The sequence below is a fragment of the Phocoena sinus genome, chromosome 13 (genome assembly GCF_008692025.1).
Source record: "Phocoena sinus isolate mPhoSin1 chromosome 13, mPhoSin1.pri, whole genome shotgun sequence".
Taxonomy (NCBI): Eukaryota; Metazoa; Chordata; class Mammalia; order Artiodactyla; family Phocoenidae; genus Phocoena; species Phocoena sinus.
This window is the reverse complement of record NC_045775.1, coordinates 8,146,494-8,167,134: the sequence shown is the minus strand read 5'-3', so window position 1 is coordinate 8,167,134 and position 20,641 is coordinate 8,146,494. Positions and strand designations below refer to the sequence as shown.

At 44.9% G+C, this 20,641-nt stretch overlaps 1 protein-coding gene and 1 pseudogene across 1 annotated transcript in view; one reads left to right on the top strand and one right to left on the bottom strand.

The window, feature by feature from the left end:
- The window catches only part of GREB1 (growth regulating estrogen receptor binding 1), a 132,671-nt gene extending 113,128 nt beyond the window's left edge, over positions 1-19,543 (bottom strand). The window contains 1 exon segment of the mRNA XM_032653546.1: positions 19,440-19,543. The gene's annotated coding sequence lies outside the window, so the exon portion shown is untranslated.
- Positions 13,795-15,397, top strand: LOC116764609 (annotated as a pseudogene).
- Positions 19,544-20,641: the final 1,098 nt, after the last annotated feature.

Sequence of the window (20,641 nt, the reverse complement as noted above, 5' to 3'; positions counted from 1 at the left end):
TCGCCGTGTCTTTGTGGCACCAACACAGCCTTGAGGCTGCACAGACTTCAGTTTGAATCCCAGTTGACCCCTTCAAGCTGCATGACCCTGTCCTTGGGGCTTTCTCAGCCTCTAGTCCTCAACTCTGAAGTGGAGACAATAAAACTTACCTCTGCGGGCTTGTTAGGAGCATTAAATCATGCATCCCTTCTCCAAGCCCTATAGAACCCCCATAAGCCTTTACTCTATGAAGTGCTACAGATGAAACGATACATAAAGTAGATGGAGATACAGATGAAGTACCCGATACAATGTTTGTGGCCAGTAAATATTTTCATCCTATTTGTTATTATTGCCTTTATTCAGATTCACTAAGAAAGGAGCAAACAGCTGAACTGAGGGAGGCGCCAAGTTGTACTGGTTCTGTAAACTTACAAGGAAATCCAGGCTCTAATGAGTTAAAAAAAAAAAAAAATCAGTTCCGCCCAAACATAAATACAAAGGGAACCCTAAGAATATGATTCTTGGGAATTCCCTGGCAGTCCAAGGGTTAGAACTCTGCACTCTCACTGCCGAGGGCCCGGGTTTGACCCCTGCTCGGGGACCTAAGATCCCACAGGCCACACAGCATGGCCAAAAAAAAAAAAAAACTGTGATTCCTGAAAACAAAATAAAGCAAACCTAACAAGAAGGATCTCAAAATTATCTTTTCCTTTGGTAAAAGCATAATATAAAATAGTATCTAAAAGCACCTTCCCTTAGTAATGAACTGGGTTACAGTAATTCAGGAAACCTGTCTAAAATTCTTCACATCCCATCATGGAAAGAATCCCATAGTGGAAACAAGACGCCGTCCTCTCAGTCACATCCTTTTGCCTCTCAGCTCCCGCCACCACCGCGGCAATATACTCAAAAGAGCTTGGGACCTATGTGAATAACTGCAAAGTCTTAGGGCACACACTGAATTAAAGGGGTTGAACATGTCATTGGCCAGGAGGCTGCAGCACTCAGCTGGGGTCCCATGGGTACCCGAGAGATGGAGCCTGATTTCCTGCCTTCAAAATCTGGGTAATCCATGCAGGGAAGGTGCAGGTGAACAGGCGATGACATGCAGTGTGGTCGGGACAAAGAGCCTGGCACAGCGCTTGACCGAGGACTCTAAGATGGGACCAAAAACCTGAGCCCGGCATCACGGCCAAGTCACATCATAGATGAAAATGTGGAGTAAAATGGTATCTCATGATCTGTTACATTTACATCGCAGGCTAACACCGAAATCAAAGTACTTTGCCAGGACTCTCTACACTTTCTCTCTTAATGTTTCTTAGCCAAAAGTTGGCCTAGGAAAATGCACCGGGGACCGATCTGCTGTTCGCCTTGTGAGCCTTTCCCCCACAGAGGTGCCCATGTGTTCAGAAGTCTGACCAGGACCCATTCCCTGCTGTAAAGATGTCAAGCATCCACTATTTGTTCAGCAAAACTGAGTCAGTCTCAGTGGTTCCCTTATTCCAAGCGGCCAGAACCATCTGAACTAGCAAAGTAACAATCTATTACTTGAACATACCTTTACAAAGTTCCTACAATAGACAAAAGCAGGTAATTTTATACACAATGTTTTAGTTGCTACAATAAGAATTGTTTGCTAAGCAGAAAAGGTAACAATACCATCTTAATATTTTTAAGCCACAATTCTAAAATGTAAAGAAATTATGTAAAAATGATATATGATAGAACTCTGCAGATATCAAAATTTGTGCCGTGGAATGTTTACAGCAATGACATGGTTGACGAGTCCTAGCACACCTACAGGGAAACTGTACGTACAGGAGGATAGCATTTTTTTGTAAAATTTCTATTGTATGTGAACATGAAAAAGACAAGAAGAACTTCCTAAAAGGCAAACAATGGTTATTTCTAGGTGGAGGAATTATAGTTTGGGGTTTTGTATTTTTCTGTGTTTTATAACTTTTCTGCAATTAACACACATAACGTAAAGAAATGTAAAGAAAATGCTTTTTAATCTTTTAATTAGGTAAGTCAACAAATTTCTTCTCAGAACAAAACAGAGAGACGGAGGTACATGGCTAATGCAAATACTACTGATCCGCTCTTACGTGGAATTAATAGTGGGACGGAAGGCAGGGGCTCTGCTCTCCAGGGCTCCCTGTGGGGAGACCCCTTCCACAGTCAGGGCAAAGGATAGGGCCAGATAACAGTGTTTAGACATGTCTTTGATGTCCGCAGCCATGATCCTGGACAGCTGAGCAGCGGAAACAAAAGATCATTCTGGCAGCACTGGTCCCACTGGCCTTGGTACCCCACCTTTGGGTGCAGTTGTATTTGCCAGCGCTGACCTGTGCCCTCACACACACAGGCCTCATCTGCGGCACGCTCCGCAGTGCCAAAACCCCTCTCCAGATGCAGCCAATGAGAGAACAATTTCTTTCTTTCTTTTCTTTTTTTTCCAAACCAGCTTTGTGTCTTGATGGTCCAGCTGGTGAAAGAAATGAGAAAAAAAAAAAATCTTCCTTTCAAAATTAATAATTTTGTGTTCACAGGGATTATCTCAGGGTATGGGGATTACAGATAAGTTTTGCTGAACTGTGCTATCTAGTTTTTTCTCTAGTGAACACCTGTGTGTAATAGAAAACATGTAAAAATAATCACAAATTTTTCAGTGCAAACCCACACTCCCAAGATGGCACTGGAGTCCTGCGTGTTCTAGATACAAGTTTTGAAACACCAGCTGCTGGAGGCTGCACTGGGGGTCGGGGTTGGGGAAATCTCACAGGAGCTGACAGCTGAGATCACCAGGGACCAGGCAGGGCTGCAGATGACGGGTGAGACGAAGTGGGAACCTAACCCGGTCATGCCCATGCCTTCCACAAGGTCAAGTCCACCAGCAGGTCAGCGTGCCCCAGGCCGATCCAGCACACCCGGTGTCACCACCCCTGCCTGGAAGAGGAAGCGGCCCAGCTGCCCAGCAGCAGCAAAACTCCAGAGAAGCTCAGCCTCCCATCCAGAGTCCCCAGGGCCCTGACTCTCACTCCCCCACAGCTGCCATCAAGTCCTGACCCCCAGGGTCCCTCAGCTGAACTGTCCCTGTGGATGGCCTGACTATAATTAGCTACACGAGCAATTCAAATTTATTGTACAAACCGTAGGCGCTTATGTGGCCCAGTATATCTGCCTTGATAAGAAAAAGCATCAGTTCTTAAAATCTTAGAAGAAATCAATGCAAATGCAACTCGATGGAGGAGAAAGAGCTTTTTCAACAAACGGTGCTGGAACAATTGGATACCCGTAGGCAAAGAAATGAATCTTAACCTAAACCTTTGCACCTTATACAAAAATCAACTCAAAGTGGATCACAGACTTACATGTAAAACAAAACTATAAAACTTCTAGGAAAAAAAAAAAAAAAACAACCAAGTACAGTCAAAAATCTTCATGATCTAGGGCTAGGCAAAAAGTTTTTAGATTTGACACCAAAAGCACAATCCTTAAATTGATAAGTTGACACACTGGATTTCAACAAAATTTAAAAGTTTTGCTCTGCAAAAGACCCTGCTAAGAAAAGAAAAGACAAACTACAGAATGGAAGAAGATATTTGCGACCACATATCCAACAAAAGACTAGCACCTGTAATACTTTTTTAACTCTTAAACTCAACAGTTAAAAAAAATCCAATTAGAAAATGGGCAAGAGACATAAAAGAGACATTTTGCCAAAGAGGATAAACAGAAAGCACGTAAGTCATGAAAAGATGTTCAGCTTCATTAGCCCAACAGGAAAATACAAATTAAACCCACCATAAGATATCACTATACATCCATCAGAATGTCTAAAAGAGAAAATAGTGACAATACCAAATGTTGTCAAGAATGCAGAGAAACTGGATCTTCATGCATTGCTGGTAGGAGTGTAAAATGGTACAGATACTCTGGAAAACTGTTTTGCAGGTTCTTATAAAATTAGACATTCAGCTACCGTAAGACCCAGCCATTGCACTCCTGGATATTTATACTATAGGAATTAAAACTTATGTTTACACAAAACCCTGTACACAAATGTCAACACCAGCTTTATCCATAATAGTCAAAAACCAGAAACAATTTTGATATTCTTCAACAGGTTAATGGTTACACTGTGGCAGAGCCACAGCTTGGAATACAGCTCAACAATAAAAAGGAATGTTATTTTTTTGAATTTATTTTATTCAAGAATGGTTAATTTACAATGTTAATTTCTGCTGTACAGCAAAGTGATTTAGTTATACATATATACATTCTTTTCCATATTCTCTTCCATTATGGTTTATCACAGGATATTGAATATAGTTCCCTGTGTTATATAGTAGGACACCTTGTTGTTTATCCATTCTATATATAATAATTTGCATCAACTAACCCCAAACTCCCAGTCCATCCCTCCCCCACCCCCCTTCCCCTTGGCAATCACAAGTCTGTTCTCTATGTCTGTGAATCTGTTTCATAGATAGATTCATTTGTGTCATATTTTAGATTCCACATAGAAGTGATATCACATGGTATTTGTCTTTCTCTTTCTGACTTACTTCACTTAGCATGATAATCTCGAGGTCCATCCGTGCATGTTTATGCAAATGGCATTGTTTCATGCTTTTTTATGGCTGAGTAGTATTCCATTGTATATAAGTACCACATCTTCTTTATCCATTCATCTGCTGACGGGCATTTAGGTTGTTCCCATGTTTTGGCTAATGTGAATAGTGCTGCTGTGAACATAGAGGTGCATGTATCTTTTTGAATTGTAGCTTTGTCCAGGTATATGCCCAGAAGTGGGATTGCTGGCTCACACGGCAGCTCTATTTTTAGCTTTTCTGTGGACCCTCCATACTGTTTTCCATAGTGATTGCACCAATTTAAAAGAAATAAATTATTAATACTCAAAAGAACTTAGATGAATCTCCAGGGAATTATGCTGGGGCGGGGTGTGGGGAGGGACAATCTCAGGAGATCACATTCTATATAATTCTCTTTATATAACATCCTTGAATCAACAAAATTATAGAACTAGAGGACAGAGCAGTGATTGCCAGGGGGCAGGGATAGGGGATGGCAGGAGTGAAAGGGAAGCAGCCATGTCTCTGAAAAGGCAGCATGAGGGCTGGTTGTGGTGATGGAAGAATTCTGTATCTTGACTGTATCAGTGTTGTGATATCATACTATGGAGTTTCAAGATGTTACCCTTGGGAGAAACTGAGTAGAAGGCTCTGTATTATTTCTTACAACTGCATGTGAATCTATAAATACCTCAAAATTAAAATGTTAATTAAAAGTAAATAATATCACTCAGCATTTTTCAAAAGATAGTCTTGCTAGCAAGTTGCCGTAACACTGCCACCTGAGCAGGAGAAAAAGCTCTTGTCCAGACCGCCTGCTTTGTTAGTAAGATATTCGAGTGTGGCCACAGGCTGGAGAAGACGCACTGCTGCTTCTTACCATTGTCTCCACGTGAGAAATCTCTCTGGGAATTTGCAGGCTTTATCCAATGTTAATGGGGATTAGAAGGGCACGTCCAAGGGCCCCGTCTGATTCTATTCATTTTCACCCGTGTAAATGAACCCAAATCCGTATAAAATCCCAACAAGGCACTTTTGTGCCCTACCATGATGATCCAATCATTTAAAGAAGACCCCATTGGCGACCCGAATCCCAGTCTGAGAGTTAAGAGCAGTGCAGTGGCCAGGGCTGGGTCTCGACAGAGCAAAGAGCAGGAGGTTGAGAAACCGGATTCCTGACAACGGTCGCAGCGGTAATTCCACCACAGGAGGAGTGAAAGGAGAGGGAAGCAGCACCCAGCATAAGGACAGACAGAGCTCTGCAGTCAGACACCAGGAGGCTTGAAATCCAGCTGGTTTTCCTCACCTGTAAGCTGGGAGGTGAGGAAAACATCACAAGTCTCCTGCTAAAGTTAGATGAGAGGGTACACAGAGCATAACACAGGTTCACGGAGGTGCTCACGGAGGCCCGTGCCCTTCCTGCTCCCACTTGTCCAAAGTCCACAGCAGCAAAAATGCCGCTTACTCGAGAAAAAGCCCCTTACCCCAAGATTCAGGAGGCTTAGAGCCCAGGCTCCAGGCCCAGACCGCTTGTGTCCACGTTGTGTCTCTGCCACCTCTTGGTGTGTGGCCTTGGACAAGCTCCTTAACGTCTCTGTGCCTCGGTTCCACGTCCGTAAAATGAGGGTTCCGATAACAGCACCCACCTCATAAGGCTGTTGTGAGGACTGAAATGCTTGGAAAAGTGCATGGCCACAATTTTTTTAATGTGTCCTTTCAGGTAATATTCTGGTTAGAAGAAATAAGAAAATATCCTTTTTTGGCCGAGCCGCATGGCTTGTAGGATCTTAGTTCCCCATCAGGAATTGAACCCGGGCCCTCGGCAGTGAAAGCGCCAAGTCCTAAGCACTGGACCGCCAGGGAACTCCCAGGACCATTTTTTTAAGTGTGTGAAAAACATTTATGCGGTATGATGAAAGCATTAGGTTAAACCATTCGAAATGGCCATTATACTATTTCGATCTACAAAAATAGCAATCTCCTATGGTTCTTCCCAGCAGGTAAACCTCTGGGCGTCAGTTCACACAGCTGTAGGAAGTGTATCACAGACTCTACAACCTGAGGCTGTGCTAAGGCTCAGGGACCACGTAAAATGCTGGCACGACGTAGCAGCTTCACAAACCACAGCAGCCAGTTGTGCAAAACTACCAACTGCTTCCCAGTTACGACGCTCAAAAAACACCACTCACAGGCAGCAGAGCTAAAGAAAAATAAGTGAGATAAGCAGACGATGGTACAGGCCCCGTTCCCCATGCAAGTGGATCCGTGTCACGTGGGGGGAGCCTAGAGGTCACAGGATGACCCGGCATCATCACCGTAGGAACTGAGCAAGAGGTGTGGACAGCAGTGGGAAGTGGGCACCACTGCGTTAAGACCCAGAGACGGGACGTGGGTGATAATATCATCATCACCATCACGATGACGAGGAAGAGGAAGAAGTGGTGGAAGAAGGGGAGGAGTAGTGATAGTAGCAGGAGAAGGAGGGGGAGGGGAAGGCGTTTGGGCTCTTTCTATGGAGAAGGCAATGTTCTAACACCTGACATGTAACAGGCTGAATTCTTGCCACTGCTCTACAAGGTGTTTATTATCACTGACCCCATTTTATAGATGAAGAAACAGACCTAGAGAAGATTAGGTCATTTGCCCAAGTGTAGCCGAGTTCACATGTGACCGTGGGTCTGCATGACTCCAGATACCAGCTCTTAAGTACACTCTCATTAGCTTAACCACTCAGGTCACCGCCATGTAAACAGATGCAGGATCATCATCTAAAGGCAAGTCTGACTAAGGAAGCTGTGCCAGGATGGACTCCAGCTTTCTAGACCAAAGAGCCCTTCCAATGACCTCTTGCCAGGGCAGTGATAGAGCAGCTTCACAGAGCAGAGATTCTTACCCTTCAGCATGTATAAGACTCCCTTGGAGGGCTTCTGAAATACAGATTCATCAAAGGTTCTAATTCATAAGGTCTGGGTGGGACCCAAGAATCCCGAAGGTATCTTACAACGCTAAAGTCTTGGCAGTCTGTGTGATGAGGAAGTCAGGCAAGTGGCTTGGTGTTGGGGTGCCCTCAGACCACACCCCACACACACACACAAGCCCATCTCATCAGCCTGGACCTATCCAGGCCTCACTCCCACTTTGGAGTCAGATAAAAATGGGTTTTCCACCACTTGTTCCTCATGTAACCTTGAGCAAGTCCATTGGCTTTTCCACACCTTCATGTCCTCAAGTCTACAATGGGTCCAACCCTCCACCTCACTGAGTAAGGATTAGTGATATGGCCCATGTAAGGTAACCGAGCTTAGGTCAAAGTCTACCTGCTCCTTTCTCCTCTCACCTGCTGTCAGATTCACTTCCTCTCTGTCCACAAACACACCAGCCCAAATACTACTTTTTCTAAACTTGTATCATGTCTGTAGCCATGAGTAAGGATAGCAGCAATACTTCATATGTCTATAGTTTACAAACTGCCCCTTGAAGGCAAGGTCCGCACTGCCCCTGGGTGTCCCTTGCCACGCCTAATGCAATACGATGTACAATGACACAGTGAGCATTTAATATGGATTTACTGATCCAGCGCACTGACTGAATTTGCTCTCAATCTAACATTTCGAGAAGACAATTTACACTTCAGAGATGTGAGCTCATAGTGGTTCTGGTTTTCTGTTCAACCAAGAATCTCTCTCCTCTACTCGCGTCTAAGAGATGCTGTGAACAGCCATGAATGAACAGAAGAAAGATTGGAATTAGACGATGAAAGTAAAATCAAGCCAGCATCCTGGATACAGTCAGGCAAAGGTACCTTAGAGCTACAGAAATCATAATGCCTAATTCTCTAGACGAAACCAACAAATATCTTAGCAAAAGAGAGGGCCAAATGAAGATTTTCTTTTAGGCTAACACCCCATAAAAGCCTGTGAAAAAATGCAGGTTCTCAGAAAGAAACAGGGAAGATGATAGAAAGGATAAAGGCAGAATGTTTATCCTGAGATATGGCTGTTACTCTGACCAGCCCTGGGGCCAGGGCTAAGAGAAGGGAGACTGAATGACAGACAAATGAAAAGTACCAGTAGAAATTAACTCGAAACAGATGACAGTTTGGACAGGTGACAGAAGGGACAGAGACTTTTTGCGTGGGGCTAAGATTTGGCTTCACAATTGTATAGCTTTGTGGCCAGACAGATGTGCATTCAAATCCTGGTAGAATTTGAATCAGCAACTCACCTCTACATGACCTGGATCAAGTTCCTGAACTTCTCTGGACTTTGGTCTTCCCACATATAAAATGGAAATGATAATACCTACACCTCATAGGTGCTATCAGTCCAACTCAGAACCTGGCCAGAATAGCCATGAAATGTTAGTTCCCATTGCCTTTACTCCACTTAAAATCATAAGAGAGGAGGAACTGGGTTTTACTTCCATGTATCTAACTAAATAACTGCAAAGTTATATTCCTATCACAACTGAAAAAATTTACACCACCAAAATGAAAACTTTGTGAAACTCTTACAATGTGAAAATACAACCAAACTCAGTGGAGCCCATAATGAAGGTAACTAACTTTGCAGGACCCTGTTATTTCCTTCGAGTAGTTAAATGGTATTTAATTTTTAAATCTTACTAGATGCGCCAGAATTAGCTACTCAAATCTGTTCCCAGGTTTCCTCTTTGGGCTTCCATTTTCTTATTTCTAACCCCTGACTCACAGGCTCACCCTTGGGTGGCAAAACTGAAAAAGTAATGCAATAGGATGGCCACCTGAAGAATCACCTTCAGAGTGAATGTGGGTGAAGAGAAAGGCACAGAAGTGCACACAGATCATCCCTCACTACCTAGGAGATAGAGTTTGAGGATCAGGTCCCACTTTCGCGATTGACCAGTTCTGTGACAGCTTCTCAATCTAAAACATGGGAATGATGGATTCCAAAGAGCAAGGAAGCCCTAGTAAATCCAAGGTCCAGATGGGTCTCGTGATATATTACTCCTAAATTAGTCACATTCAAGTCTAACAGAAGACAAGAATGTCAGCAGGAAGCAGGGGCACAGGAAATGAACAGAATCGTTTGTCAAGCCAGAAGCAGAGAGGGCCAAACAGAATCCTTTGTAAAGGGTGGTCTATACGTGTGCCTTCAACATCAAAATAAACCAGGACATTTAAGAAATGTGTGAATAATGGTGGTAGATCTTATTAGCATGGCAAGGAATTCATCTGATGGCTCAAATCCAGAAGAACTTGCCCTCTGAAGGACTTAACAATTTTTGTGTGCTGTTTCCAGTCCAGAACTGTCTACCAACAACCCACAAACACCTACAGGTAAGTACCCTGTCATGTGTTGCCCTGGGGCTGCACAGGGGTATACACACTCAGTCTCCCTGCCAGGTACAAAAAAGATTACCGACAATAACGGTGTCACCTATGTGTGCTCCAGCCTCACACACTTCAGAAGAAGAGTCTCGTTCCTCCTCTAAACCCCCCAAACCAGTGCTGGGAGCCCCTGTGTGCTCTTGCAAACCAACCCTAAAACTGCAGGCTCCAAAACTGAGAATGCTCACCTAAGGGGGCAATCTTTGGAGTGTGCCATAGACTGAAGACTTGTGTCCCCCCAAAATTCGTATGTTGAAGCCCTAACTCCCAGTGTGTTGTAAGTGAGGTCATAAGGGTGGGGCCCTGATCAACAGAGTTAATGTCCTTATTAGAAGAGACAGTAGAGGGCTCCGTCTCTTTCTCTCTCTCTCTCTCTCTCTCTCTCTCTCTCCCTCCCTCTCCCTCTCTCCACACTCCTGTAGGAGGAGGTGAGGAATGGCCATGTGAGGACACAGCAAGAATGTGGCCACCTGCAAGCCAGGAAGAGAGCTTTTCACCAGAAACCAAATCAACCAGAAACTTGATCTTGAATTTCTAGCCTCCAGAATTGTGAGAAATAAATTTCTGCTGCTTAAGCTGCTTGGTCTATGGTATTTCGTTATGACAGCCCGAGCTAATACAGGGCAGTGCAAGAAGGCAATATTGGATCTTTCTTATTATGCATCTTACTTTAAAAATCATAAATACTTTAAGCCTTGGTAATGGATCGACCCTGGCACTCCCCACCCCCAATGCATGTGCCACGTAGGGTAGGAAAGGTATCATGAGGAAAGAGTGGGCATCTCACAGCTCAGAGGGGTTAGCAGGAATGCCCACACCTGTCTGCTTGGTCTCCACGGATTGTAACACATTACAGCTTATATATGGCCAGATTGTGATCTTAGATAATAGAATCTTTACCACATCTTCTATGAAAATGAAAATCACTTACAGCACAGAGGTTCACTGTCAATCTTACTGCTAGAATGTAAGTTCCAGGAGGGCAGGAATTGCCTGATTTGTTCACTGCTGTATCTCCAGCACTTAGACAAGTACTTGGCACATGGTACATACTCAATAAATAGGTATGTATTAAATAAATGATGCTAAAACTCATGTTACCTTTACAGACCATGATGTCTGCAGATTTTTAAATTTTGGAAACAGCTTTCTAACCTCGTTTTTATTTTTTACAAATGAAGGTATCAATGAGTTTTTATTTTGTTAAAATACAAAATTTACCAATAAGCTCATGTCAGGGAACAGATATTTAGGCGATTCTCATAAAATACTTTTTACATGGTAGATGCCCAAGGATTGCGGTGGCTCTAATAATTATTATTATTTGGCTAACTCTTATGCCTGAAAGCACTGGAATGCAAGGGAGTTACCAACTAATGAAATAGTCGTATTAGCACGAGCTCCTTGCTTTACTCTTTTCTTGTATTGCCTTCCATACTTCTCCCCAGAGGCCAAGATATTGCTAAGCACATAATAGATACTTTTATGTGACAAATATAAAACTAACTGAACTTTTGGCTCAAATTCTCCTACACTGTAGTCAAGACCTCAAAATAGAACCCTTAATTGTTCTCTAATTGTTTCTACCAGTATTAGGCTTGGCTCTGTCCAGAGTTCTGTAAGTTCCCTAAAGAACAAAGCTCATTCATTCCTCAAATATTTACTAAACACATACTATTGACCAGCCATTGTCCTGGGTGCCGGGGCAGGACGGTGAGCAAAGCAGACTTGACCCTTCACAGCACTTACCATGTGCCACGGGGGAGATAAGACATCAAACAAATAAATATGTAATGACAGATGTGGTGTGTCCCATGAAGTGGTTCTCGACCTTTTCTTTTTTTTTGTTTTTAATGAAAATTGCCTACATACACTTCAGTTCAGAAACATTTTATCTAATCATTTCTTTCCCAAATCTTTTTGAGTCAAGAACTGTAACTATCAATCAGAGTTCCTGATCAACAAAAGATCTCACAGTCACTCCACCTTTGGTCTCATTCTGCACAAAGGGAAGAACCTGACATTGTACTGACTTATCGAACTCGATGATGGGTAAATGCAAAATTTCCAGTAGGGTTTCCTTTTTTTTAATTTATTTATTTTTTGGCTGTGTCGGGTCTTATTTGCGGCACGCGGGATCTTCATTGCAGCGTGAGGGCTTCTCTCTAGCTGTGGCGTGTGGGTTTTCTCTCTCTAGTTGTGGCGCGCAGGCTCCAGAGCGCACGGGCTCTACAGTTTGCAGCGCGTGAGCTCAGTACTTGTGGCATGTGGGCTTAGTTGCCCTGCCACACATAGGATCTTAGTTCCCTGACCAGGGATCGAACCGTTGTCCCCTGAATTGTAAGGCGGATTCTTTACCACTGGACCACCAGGGAAGTCCCCTGTTCGTTTTTTTTTTTAAAAGAGCTTATAGACCTCTTGTCTACTTTCACAGATTAGTGGTTCTCAAGCTTGACTGTTCATCAGAATCACCTGGAGGGCTTATTAAACCACAAATTATTGGCAAATCTCCCCCTTCCCAGAGCTTCTGAGTAGGGCTGGGTATGGGGCCTGAGAATCTGCATTTTGTGCAAGTTCCCTGGTGATGCCAAAGCTGCTGGTCCAGCAACTACAATTTGAGAACTACCACACTAGACTAAAAGGCAGACCTGAGCTTGAACAAAGTAAAAGTTGGAAGGAAGCTCATGCATTACCTAGGCCAAGCTCCTCAGGTGACAGACAGGTGAGCCAGAGAGCCAACCTGCTCAAGGTCAAAGCAGAACAAGGTAGGCAGGTCACTGGCATGTCTGTTACACAGCTTCCCAGCAAGCCCACCTTCCTGAAAACACGCCCTTTTCGGTGGATTCAGAGGTAAACTCATCATCAAAAATCCAAGGGGGGCTTCCCTGGTGGCGCAGTGGTTGAGAGTCCGCCTGCCGATGCAGGGGACACGGGTTCGTGCCCCAGTCTGGGAAGATCCCACATGCCGCGGAGCGGCTGGGCCCGTGAGCCATGGCCGCTGAGCCTGCGCGTCCGGAGCCTGTCCTCCGCAACGGGAGAGGCCACAACAGTGAGAGGCCCGCGTAACGCATAAAAAAAAAAAAAAAAAAAAAAAAAAAAAAAAAAAAAAAAAAAAAATCCAAGGGTATGAAATGCTGTAATGTCTTGGATTTACTTCAGGGTAATCCAGGAGGGTTGCAGTGTGGGGAGGGAGGAGGAAGAAGAGGCAAAATTGATAAAGTGTTCACAGTTGTGGAACTGGATGAGATCACACAGAAGCTCAGTATATGATCTTTCCACTTTTGTAGACGTTTCAAGTTTTCCACTATGAAAGGGTAATGGGAGTCAGTTGGATCAAGATTTGTCATTGCACATCTCTGAGAGGACCTGGGTTCCCACACAGCCCCTGAAATATACCCCACCCCCCACCCCGCCACCAAAGGAATATTTTGAACATCTGTGACATGCCAAGTCTTGGCTGGCCACTAGAGGGAGTCAAACAAAATTAAGGCACAAATCGCTGTCCTCAAGAAGCCCATAATTTGGTGTGTAAAGAAAATGCAAATTATTGTGTTACAGAGACAAATAAATGGCATAAAAGATAATGAAGAAGGGGCTAAGAGACTGAGAGGGCTAAGGCAAGGCTGCATCTTTTCCCACTGTATATCCTTGAAGTAAAACTTTTTGTGCCGTTTTCTAAGGGTGGTCAAGTTTCAGAAATGTGTATTACCATCAATCAGTGATGTTTTATCAAAGTGGAAAGAACATCAAAAGCACAAATAAAAGGAAAAGGCCAAGAGTCTGCTAGGGTAATAGTTAAATTATAATTTATGCACACAAGAGAACACAAAATTTTAATTTAAAATGACAATATCGCTTTGCGGTTCCAACACGGCAGAGGTGACGGTGGAGATTCTCGGCTCCAACGGGGCTTTCGACAAGGGATTTATCAAAGATGTTCATGAAGATTCCCTCACAGTTGTTTGTTTGTTTTTAAGATGTTGGGGGTAGGAGTTTATTAATTAATTTATTTTTTGCTGTCTTCGTTTCTGTGCGAGGGCTTTCTCTAGTTGCGGCGAGCGGGGGCCACTCTTCATCGCAGTGCGCGGGCCCCTCACTATTGCGGTCTCTCTTGTTGCAGAGCACAGGCTCCAGATGCGCAGGCTCAGTAGTTGTGGCTCACGGACCTAGTTGCCCCGCGGCATGTGGGATCCTCCCAGACCAGGACTCGAACCCGTGTCCTCTGCATTAGCAGGCAGATTCTCAACCACTGCGCCACCAGGGAAGCCCTCACAGTTGTTCTTGAGAACAACTGGCAACCGGAACGCCAGGTTCCATTTAATGAAGTTGGATTACCACAACCACCTGATATAAAAAAAAAAGAAATTATTGAGGCTTCCCTGGTGGCGCAGTGGTTGAGAGTCCGCCTGCCGATGCAGGGGACACGGGTTCGTGCCCCGGTCCGGGAGGATCCCACATGCCGCGGAGTGGCTGGGCCCGTGAGCCATGGCCGCTGAGTCTGCGCGTCCGGAGCCTGTGCTCCGCAACGGGAGAGGCCACAACAGTGAGAGGCCCGCGTACAGCAAAAAAAAAATAATAAATAAATAAATTAGTGAAGGCGATGAAGTACAGGTGTATTCAAGAGCAAATGATCAAGAACCATGCGGATGGCGGTTGGCTAAACTTCGAATGATGAAAGGACAATTTTATGTCATTGAACATGCTGCTTGCGATGCCACTTACAACGAAATGGTCCCATTTGAATGACTTCGGTCTGTCAATTAAAATAAAACTGTCAAAAAAATACCTTCTTTAAATGCACAGTGGATGTTCCTGAGGATTTGAGAGGGACGTGTGCTAGTGAAAACGCACATGAAGCTTTTAGGAAAGCAGTAGGAGCAGGCCGAATTTTTTACCATCCGGAAACCACACAGCTAATGATACTGTCTGCCAGCGAAGCAACCGTGAAAAGGGTAAACATTCTGAGTGACATGCATTTGCGAAGTATTCGTACGAAGTTGATGCTTAGGTCCAGAAATGAAGAGGCCACTAAGCATTTAGAATGCACAAAATAACTTGCAGCAGCTTTTCATGCGGAATTTGTTGTGAGAGGACATTGGATGGGCCTGCCCACGGGAACACATGGCAGTAACGTACAGCAAGCTAGAAAGGTTCCTGCAGTTACAGCTATTGAGCCGGATGAAGCTACTGGAACATTTAAAATCTGCGGACAGAGCGCTGATGCTGTAAAAAGGGCTAGAGGTTTTTTGGAATTTGTGGAAGATTTTATTCAGGTTCCTAGGGATCTTGTTGCAGCGTCAAGGATGGAGTTGCTCCTTGAGCTTCACTGTGCTAACATCAAGGTTGCTTTTATGCGCGGCTGCTACGGCTGCTCAGAGAAGACATACATCATGTGAATTCCCAGTCCTACTCCTCTGCGTTTTTCCTTTTACCTGTTCAGTTGCTGCTGCTTTTAAATTTAGGGTTACTGGGCAAGGAGGTTTGAAAATCCTCTAACAGTGTCTGCTGTATTGACCGGCTTATTGTTGCCATTGTTCCCTTATTTATTCCCCTCCCCCCTTATTTATTCTTCACTGGGAACTGTTCTCTCAAGCATGCAATAGAAGAAACTTACATTTTAACCTCTTTCAACCAAAATTAATTTATTGTGGAAATAGATTGCTGATATAGTATAAAATTTTAATTAATTGAGGAATTGGACTTAACAAATAAGATGTTGCTGTTAACTTAGGATACATCTATTCCGTATAGTGATAGTTACCTGAACATCTTCTTCTGTTACCAGGTAACACGACGCAGTATTGCTTTGTTTTGTTACTTTATGGGCGTATGTTAGCTTTATAACAAGTGAGTTCCTAAGGGGAAGAGCATCTTCATGTCCTCCTTTTACTTTCTCCTCTAATTACCGGACACTCAATGACTGCTATCTGACAGACTCACAAGTTAAGTGTGGAGAAGGTAAATAATTTGAATTTTATGTCATTTTACAGCTCATATCTAGGAAGACAGCAAACCACAGACATGTTGTATGCAGCTGTACAGTTCTGCAGTACTTTAAAAACTTACAGGTGTAAAATGTAATACTTGTTCAATGTCAACTTTTTATTTCGGTGAAGAGAATATTCATTTTAAAAGAATCTTCAAGTCACAGGTGTCTTTTGAACAAATAGGAACTTGAAAATAAAAGCCAGATTGATGACTTTGTTAGTTGTTTGAATAATAATATATGTAACATGTCATAAATGTAAACAAATTGATGCGATTAATGCCAAAATAAAAGTTTTCTTTTTGCCTTCAAAATAAAAACAATATCAACGAAACATTAAGTATATTCATAATACAACTTTTATATTTAAAAGATACAAAATGACATATATTTTATATATATATAATTTGGGCCAATGTTTAGAAGCATATAGAACTTAATTTTAAGACCAGAAAAAACATGCCAAAGTACTAACAGTAATTATATCTGGATCATAGATTTCCAGTTTTCCTTCTTTTTTTTTTTTAACTCTTCTGCGGGTTTTTAAATTTTATGTCACAGATATAACTTCTACAACAGTCTTCCTCATTCTGTTGTTTTTGTTCTTAAGGGCAATTAGCTTTAAAGTACTATAATTTATCTGTATATTCAGAAACTGAACCAAAAAGACAAGCGTGCCCATTAAGCAGTGTACAAACTGCAGAGATTAACTGGAATCCTTTGAAGGGATTAGAGGTCTACGGACCCTCTGCAATGGTCAGATCAGAGCTCCATGAGCTGCCCTCGGCCAGCCCCAATGGTCAGTTACTCCCACAAAAGCCCTAGAGGCTTCCTAGGGGAAACAGAACAGAACCACTGAAGCATGCTGGACAGGGAAATGTCGATTATTAAAAGCAAGCTCCCTTTACCCACTTAATGCATGAAGGGTCCATATCACAGCCTTTGTTTAAATGTCCTGGTCCCGCTCATTTCTTAGCACTGTGCTTGGGCATGGCACGGGGTGCAGGGGGTCTGCCTCTCTAAGTTATAGTCTATCTTCTTTTCATTCTGAATGAATGAATCTTTTATTAGCTCTCCTTTGAGATTGCCTCTGAACACCCTGGAATCACTAAGTAATTCAAATGTTGAATCCACAAACTAGACACGATTTTCTTAAAATGGGGTTTTCTGATGTCAAATAAAAGGGTAGTAGTAGCATGAACATCTGTAATGCCATAGGAGTTCAGTCACTTGCTTACTAAATGAACCAACTTTATACTAAGCATAGAAACCTTTAGACAGGCTCTACATTATAAACTCTCCTATTAAAAATGACAAGACAAAAATACAGATATTAAAGTGTAGCTTCAAATTACCCACCCACTAAAAGATTACACGTATTGGTGCAAGTGGCTACTTTCACTGATTAAAAACATCTTAAACCACAAATAAGCCATTTGTTAATCAATAACAAGAAAGGCTAGGATGGAATTTCAACTTCAACCTGAACTTACTTCTTATTCTTTAAAGAATACTTGTTCCAGAAAACACTAATTCTAAAAGATACATGCACCCAATGTTCATGGCAGCATTAGTTACAATAGCCAAGACATGGAAGCAACCTAAGTGTCCATCCACAGATGAACAGATAAAGAAGATGTGGTATACACACACACACACACACACACACACACACACACACACACACAAAATGGAGTACTACTCACCCATAAAAAAGAATGAAATTTTGCCATTTGCAGTAACACGGATGGACTTGGAGGGTGTTATGCTAAGTGAAATAAGTCAGACAGAGAAAGACAAATACTGTATGATATCAGTTATATGTGGACTCTAAAAAAAATACAACAAACTAGTGAACATAACAAACAAGAAGCAGACTCACAGATATAGAGAACAAACTAGTGGTTACCAGTGGGGAGAGTCGTGGGGGGAGGGGCACAATACGGGTACGGGATTAAGAGATACAAACTATTAGGTATAAAATAAGCTACAAGGATATATTGTACAACTCAGGGAATATACCCAATATTTTATAATAACTATAAATGAAGTATAACCTTTAAAAATTATGAATCAACCCATTGTACACCTGTAACTTATATAATATTGTACATCAACTATACCTAAATTAAAAAAAAGAAAAATTGCTCCGGAATGAACAGCAGACCACCTCATCCACTGCTGTGGGGATGGAAAATGTCACAGATCACAATGCAAACTTTAAATGAACCAGATTTCAGTATGAACAGACTTGTAGAAACATCTCCTCACCTGTGTTTCATTTCATTGTTTCACATTTTTAATTTGATTTTTGTTTCCTAGAAACAAACTTTCCTGAGCAAACCCAAAAACAGTACTCTCGAAGCAATGGATTGCATATAAGGAATTCTTCAAATCTGCCCAGAGATTTAAGACATTCTAAGACAAGGGTAGGAGTCTAATTGGCCTTTAAAACTTCCAGGAGTGTTTTCCTACAAAGTGCTGCAAACCCCGTGACATTAAAACAGCGCTTTAGGTAAGATGAAGCTCAGAACCGTCCCAGATCTCCACCTTTCCCCATGTCTAACACGCAGTGTTAATCGGAGAAATTAAAATGCTCTCGCTAGGAATAAAAGTTTTTATCAAGTTAAAATGCACATATTGTTTAAAAGAGATACTAAAAAAATCTTCCAAGTCCTGAGTAAAACTTACCTCTATAATAAAACTTTCTCAAAGAAAAGCTTCACTATACAAATTAAGTAGTTCCTCTTTTTTTTTTTGCTGGTCTTCATGACCAGGGATCAAAAGAGGCTTGACAGCAAAATGGCCCAACAGCCTTCTCCATGAATGGCCATCATCGCCTCCACCCAGCCTGGCGCCCTGGCGGCCACACACACACACACACACGCACGCACCTTCTTGGACTTCAGGGAAGCAGCCTTTGTTCCCAAGACCCAAAACTGGGATCCAGCTACTAAGCCTCCTCCTCCCCCGAACCAGCCTTCCCAAGGGTCGGAGCCCCTCAGAGACAGTCCCAGGGCGGTTCTGGAAAGAAGCCCCATTTTCTCCCGTGTTCCAAGCGCTGGGGAGTTGGGGCCGCCACCACCGGCTCCAGCTTCTCTAAACACACAGACATGGACACGCACGCACGCGTGCACACCCTCAAAACAGTGATTATTACCATCATTGTCATTTTTATTAGCTCTCACCTACGGAGCGCTCACCATGTGCCAAGCGCCCAGCGCGCGCTCTAAGTCCATCTAAATCCAACTCTGCCGGCCCCTCTTTTTCTCTCTCTTTCACACTCACACACACACACACACACTCCCACGCGCGCACGCACACGAGGCAGCGGTACCCACACCCCCACGCGCCCTCGAGGCTGAACCCCGACATTTCCGTAGCCTCCCGGCGGGTCCCGACCGAAAAAGTACCCACGTCCGCCCGCGCGCTCCCCGGGCCGCGCTTCCCCGCGCGCTGCGCTGCGAGGCGTTCCCCCGGCGCGCCGGGCGGCCGCTCCTACCTCGGCCCTTTGTCCTCGCGCCGCCGCGGCCCCGCTCCGGTGCGCTCGCCGCCGTCGGAGGGCCGGCCCAGCCGCCCGCGCGCTCACTCCCCCAGCTCCCGGGCTCGGCCGGCCGCGGGGCACGCGGCAAAGCCCGGATCTGAGGAGCGCGGAGCGCGGCCCGCGCCCGGGACTGACCCCTGACCCCGACCGCCCCCTGGAGTCCGCTTCTCCGGGTCTTCCGGCCGACCGCGGAGAAGGTCCGGCGGTGGGCTCGGCCGACCCGGGAGCCCGCTGAGGAAGGGTCGCGGCGAGGGCGGCGCCGGGGCCGGACCGGGCGGCGTCGGGCGAGGGGAGGAGGCTCGAGGGCCAGAGCCGAGCCCCGCGCCCGCCCGCCGGCCTGGGTTTTCGCTCCGCGTGCCCGGTCCCCTCGCCCTGCCCCTGCGCCCCCCCTCGCCAAAGTCCGACCTCCTCACCCGAAGGGCGTGGCACCGGCCTCGGGGCGCCGCCTGCTCTCGGGAAACGTCGCTGTCTTCTATGATCTCCCCGAGGGATTCCTCCCCCAGCTTCTCCGTCCCGCCCCCCGGCACACGTCCCCACCTTCCCGCAGGGCCACTCGGGGAGCCCCTCCAGCCAACGGAGACTCAGCGGGTAAGGGAGTCTGGACAGACGTTGGAAGAACCCTCGGAGAACAGGTCATTTTGTCACTTGGGACGCAGACGCCCAGAGGGGACAAGGCAGGTCTGCGAGGCAGCAGGAGCGCAGCCCAGGCTTCCCAAAGGCCCCACGCCAAGGGCCCCGGAACGCCCACCCCTGGACGCACGGGCTGAGCCCTGTGGAGGGCCGCCCACAGCCCTCCACAGGGGCGCCCTTCTCCGGCCCCCAGCGGACCGGCTCAAGCAAGGGGGGATAGGGGGACCCGGGTCTCCAGCAGCTGGGGTCTGCCAGTGTCCCACCAGGGAGCCTGTCTGAGGCCAACAGAGGAGAAAGACTCTGGAACGGTGGGCACCTGCGGGGGGAACCCAGCCAACTCTCCCTGGCCCCAGTGTCGGAAAGAATCCTTGAGGAACGGAACGAACCAAAGAATCTCCGATAAATCTTTGCAGACCTCGCAGGAGGCTGGTGCACAGGTAGACCGAGCAAGCAATGAGCACAGGGCAGGAGTATTTCTTTCTTTTTTTTTAAGCAAGAGAGGAGCCCCTGTGAATTCAGGAACCTGCGAG